We start from the raw sequence: 5,532 nt of genomic DNA on the forward strand, positions 1-5,532 counted from the left end.
CCTCTGCCTCCTGAGTGCTGGGATTAAAGATGTGTGCCACCACTGCCCGGCTGGGTTTTTTAATTTTTAAGATGTATGAAATGGCAGGTACTCTAAAAGTTCTGTTATGTCCTGACAGAGTGATGTTGAGTACCTAGGCGTCTCATGAAACAGTGCCTTCTTCCAAGGGAGGCTGCAAGCACAGTGAGATGTATGTGCAGCTCACACAGAGGCTTTGCCCAGAGGGAGAGCTAGGAGCCCAGCAGCACCCTGACTACAGGAGTGTGCTCCTTCCCCATCTCCCAGTCTCTCCACCAGCAAATTCAGCTGTCCAGACCCCACGAAGGTCAGCCAGTTCACCCCATACTCTTCATTGAATATTCATTCTTTGTGGGGTAGATATGAAAAGTTCTCAGTCCGTACTCCAGGCTGTCCTGGTGTTTACTATGTGACCAAGGTTGGCCACAGCCTCATGGCAATCTTCCTGTCTGAGCCTCTTAAGTCCTAGAATTTGGGTGTGAGTCACCACTCCCAGCTGGATATTGTGTAGTCAACAGTGACTGGATTTGAACTCTTTACTTGGGTCAAGGTGTGATATGGGAAACATTGTTCTCCTCAGACGCTTGTGGAAGGCCGTGGTGGCAAGGCCACTGGGAAACACTGATGTCCGCACAGGTTCATGTGGGGATTTGGGTGTCTCCTTTCTACAGGGGCTTACTCTAAAAGACATTTGTGCCTTAACTGGGAAGAGGAAGGCTTGGAGACAGCCTCTGATCCCTGCTTTGAGGCACTATAAAGATTTTCCTAAGGCCAGCTGTGGTGTTCACAAGTGCTGAACTTGACCCTGCACATGTGCAGGAAGACCACTAGATCTGGGGACTCCAGACCTGTTTCTGCTTTGTGGTCTTGAATGAGCCACTGTTTATTTCCGGGTGTGCTTATATAAGGCTCACACACATTCCTTTTTTAGGGTCCCTCCAAGCAGACACTACAGATCCAGGATGCCTCTGTAATTTGGAATGGTAGAACAGATTCAGCCAAGACAGTCAAGAGGCTGCACGGGGACATCTTGGAATTCTTCACTGTGTGCCAAGGTTCAGACTCAGATGTGGGGCTCCTTCCGAGGACCTCAGGCCTGGGATCTGCCCCTCTGTTTAGTGCCGTTCTGCTGACTTCCTGGTTTGGGTTTTACACTCTGGGAAACCCCAGCCATCCCCTTTATGGAGAAAAATAACTTGCGTAGAAAGCCACCTGAGTGATTAGACACAGTCCGGAACAAACAGAAAGGCAAAACTTCACAGGAGACTTCAAAGAAGCATGACTGTGAACAGCACAGCTCTTGGGTTTGTCCTGAGAGATATGAGCTGCCTGAAGGGCATGGGCATGCTGTAGCTAAATATGCTTGTGTACGAGGTTTAAAACAAATAGAAAAAGAAGAGGAGGAGGTACTCAGAGAAGGATCTGTCCACCAGGGTTTAATATCCTAATTTTATTTTACATTTGAAATCTGCTTAATGATAAACTTGGTTTTGTGTGGGGCTAGCTGTTAGAACCAGGAAGCGATGATTCTCGGGCTTTCAGGGACAGGAAGCCCTTGACATGAAGGTCCATCTCCTTCCTCACCCTCTCCTGACCCTGCCATGTCCTTAGCTGAGAGAGTGTTTTTTAAGAGAGAGAAAGAGGTGGAAAGAAATCATAGGGGACAAGTCCAGGGTGACAAGATGCACCATCCATCATGGCTTCTGACTATGAACAGTTGGGGCCTTTCTCTTTACACTGTTTTTTTTAATTAACCTTTTTTTCATTTTTCCTACTTTAGATTTTCACATTATAGTCCTTTGTTCATCCTCTTCTTTCCTTTAGATAATGAAAATGGATCTAATATGAACTTAAACTCACTTGCCCTGGGTCATTGCCAGTGCTTAATAAACTGTATTAGTATTTGTAGTAATGATAATAACCCACAGATAATGATGTCGCTAAAGACCAAAGGGTCCCCTTGCGTGAGACACCCCTGCTTCCAGTTCCCAGCCTTGCCAGATTGAACAGGGACCTTGACTGCCTCAGCTGGTCACTGTCCCCTTTAAATGACCAAGGTTTCATGGAGACAAACATTCTTCACTTAAGGCTTTTCCAGACGGTCTGATGTGCCGGGCTCGGGATAACCTTGTCCTCATGTCACCATACGTCATCCTGCCGCTCAGAAAATTGTTCCCTGATGTTTGCAAAAATGAACTACTTAAAAGAAAACTAAAAGAAATTCCCTGTGTGCGCTGAGCACACACTTCACTCTTGGGAATGGCCACCCTCAGGAAAGGGGAGGACGGCTGTCAGGGACCTGGATCCGTGTGGGGTGAGGCACGGTGGAAAGAAGAGAGGTGACCTGCAAAACTCTGAGGACATGTGGAAGGGGGATTTGGCCTTTCATAGGTGGACCAATGGGGCACAAAGAGTATCAAATGCATGGTGTAAGAAGCCAGGTTTGCTTCTGGAGGAAAAAAAAAAAATGCTTATCCTGAAAACGACAAATTACCTCTCCCTGGTTACTTAGGCAGAAGTGGGTCTCCCGGGACTTTTGACAGGAGGCTTGAGGGTCCAGTGACGACTAAGGCACTTGAAGTTTCCTTTGAACCCTGACAGTCAGTAATGGTGGTTCTTTAATAAAAAGATTTTTATTTCATTTCATGTCTATGGGTGTTTTGCCTCCACATACATTTGTGTACCACACGATGGCACCCACAGAGCCAGAAAGAAGGCATCAGATTCCCCTAGAACTGGAGTTACACACAGTTGTGAGCTGCCATGTGGGTGCTGGGAGTCAAACCTGGGTCCCCTGGAAGAGCAGCCAGTGCTCTTAACCACTGAGCCACCTTTCTATCTGAGTTTGAATTTAGCAGTAAAGTTCCTCATAGCCTCCCATGAAAGTGTGCCATGCTGAGGGGTTCCGTGGTATATCTCATGCTTCGTTTACACGATATTAAAAACTATGTGTGTGTGGCATGTCTATGTACACAGATTCATGTGAATGTGCGTGTGCGTGTGCATGTGCGTGTGCGTGTGCGTGTGCGTGTGCGTGTGTGTGTGTGTGTGTGTGTGTGTGTGTATGGCCATGGTTGACCCCAGTTGACAATGGGTGTCCTAGATCACTTTCCACCTTACTTATTCCAGTAGGTCTCTTGTGGAAGCCAGGGCTCTAGGCAGCTTATCCATGGGATCTCTTTCTCTGCCTTCTGAATGCTGAGATATGTGGCCGCCCAGGTTTTTATGTGTGTCATGGGGATCTGACTCAGACCTGAGCAGCAAGGGTCCACTAAGCCTTCGCCTCAGACTTCCAACATGGTTCTAGGGAGCTGAGTTGATATTTGATTGGCATTCCACCAATTTTCTCTAGGCGGCATCTTTCTCCTGCTCCTCAACATGGAATGCTTCATGGATTAGCATGCCATCCTTGCACAGAGCCCGTGCTAATTCTCTCTGTATCACTCCAACTTTAGTAAATGTGCTAAGCACATCTTACTTCTTAACATTGTCTGGCAAGATTAAAAATCATATCTCATCTTTTAGTATCTCAGGTTTTGTTTAATTATTATTATTATTATTATTATTATTGTTTTGTTTTTCGAGACAGGGTTTCTCTGTGTAGCTTGCACCTTTCCTGGATCTCGCTCTGTAGACCAGGCTGGCCTCGAACTCACAAAGATCCACCTGCTTCCCAAGTGCTGGGATTAAAGGCGTGCACCACCACCACCCGGCTGTTTAATAATTTTTAAACTGGGTTTTGTGTATCCAGTGCTAGCTGTGACTCACCGTGTAGCCTGAGATGACCTTGAACTTCTGAGCCTCTCTCCTTTCACCCAAGTGCTTTGGTTACAGATGTGTACTGCCACATTCAGTTTACATGGTACTGGGGACTGAACCCTGGGTTTTGTGTGTGCTAGGCAAGTGCTACCAACTGAGCTATGTCTCCAGCTCTAGTTTTGTTTTTAAGCTGAGCACGAAATGCCTCAGCGCAGCACAGCTTCCTGGGAGACTGTGAAGCACTTAGCTGCTCAGTCTGCCCCAGAGCACAGGGGACAAGAGGACTCTGGGAAATACCTGTGTGATGGTCTCTACAGAATCCTTTCTGTTTTGTTTTGTTTTGTTTTTTTTTTCTTCCCTGCTGATTGTTCTCTGAGCCTGAACTTGGCTAGTAAGTCATTTGATTTGGGGGGAAATCACTTCTTTCTGAGCCTTGTATCTCCCATTCATAAAGGAAGCTACACTGTATACACTCCCTGCTGCTCTGTCACTGGGTGCCACTCCCCCTTGCTTGAGGAAATCTAGACATTCATGTCAGCCCTTTATAGCTGATATATGCACGGATTTAAGCTATCAAAATCTGCTTTGTTCCTGGCTGAATGCCATCTTCTCCTCATGCACTCGATTCTTTAGCTTACCATCCCTTAAATGCCGAATCTTCTTCCCCCCCCTAAATTCTCTAATAAAGCTTATTATTCCAACCATTTATATTTAACATTAACGTTTAATCATGAAGTTACTCACCATAGAAAATTATTAAATAAGTGAGTTTGGAATGAACTAGAGCGGCTGAAAAACATAAGAGAGTATTTCAGAATGAGCTCAGAAAAGACATTTATGCATAGAAAACAATGGAGAATCACAATTAAGAGCTCTGGGGAGCTCAAGCTGATTTGTCCAGCCATTACATAGTCATTTCAATTTAAATTAAAATTGTAACTATTTTCTAGTCTACTAAAATATGAGGTGTCACATTAAGAGTTTTAATGGTGCGTTCTCTGGGGAATGCAGAAGCGGGAGACTGCAGCTCATGAAGAGCGATATGGTGCAGGGGAGAATAAATTCTCTGCCCAAAATGAATATGATCAAAACAGAAATGACAGCGGATTATCTTATCCCCTCTAGTGAAGCGCAGCTCACACATTAGAGCACAGAGACAGTTCACAGGGTGTCCAACTCCATCTCACTTTGTCAGAACTGATGGAGGGAACAGAAAACATTTGAATGGATTGATAGACAGGCCAAAGTGAGGCCATGGATTTTGTTCCCAAAGTAAAGTATGTTTTTAACTACAGAAAGCGGGTGGAGAGTAATGTTTGGTATTTCTGATTAGAAGAACGAATCAGTCTAGGTTTTAACCGCTGTAGAACATGCTTCCGGCAATCTGGCTTCTAAAGGAGCATGGAGGAGGGTGTCAAAAGCAGCCATGTGACTTGAAAAAGCAAGAAGACCTTGGTGTGTGTGTGTGTGTGTGTGTGTGTGTGTGTGTGTGTGTGGTCAGGCTGGCAGAAGGCCCAGTGACTGGACACAGGCAATTTGGGACTTTATTGGATTATGAGTGAGTTAAGATCAAAGAACATTTGGAAACCTGGAGAAAGGAATAGAGATTTACTGAAACTAAATTTGGCTGAGCTTCCTGGTAGGCAGATGAAATGTAGATTAGAGGATTTTGTAATTATGATTTTCAGAAGGTTTTCATGCTTATGAGTTCCTGGAGCAATGATCCTCAAATATGAATGCACATTACAATGAACT

At 45.1% G+C, this 5,532-nt stretch overlaps 1 pseudogene; it reads right to left on the reverse strand.

Annotated features, from left to right (window-relative positions):
* Nucleotides 1-3,390: 3,390 nt before the first annotated feature.
* LOC118578961 lies at nucleotides 3,391-3,489 on the reverse strand (annotated as a pseudogene).
* Between the last annotated feature and the right edge of the window lie 2,043 nt (nucleotides 3,490-5,532).

The sequence above is a fragment of the Onychomys torridus genome, chromosome 2, assembly GCF_903995425.1.
Source record: "Onychomys torridus chromosome 2, mOncTor1.1, whole genome shotgun sequence".
In the NCBI taxonomy this organism is placed as follows: domain Eukaryota; kingdom Metazoa; phylum Chordata; class Mammalia; order Rodentia; family Cricetidae; genus Onychomys; species Onychomys torridus.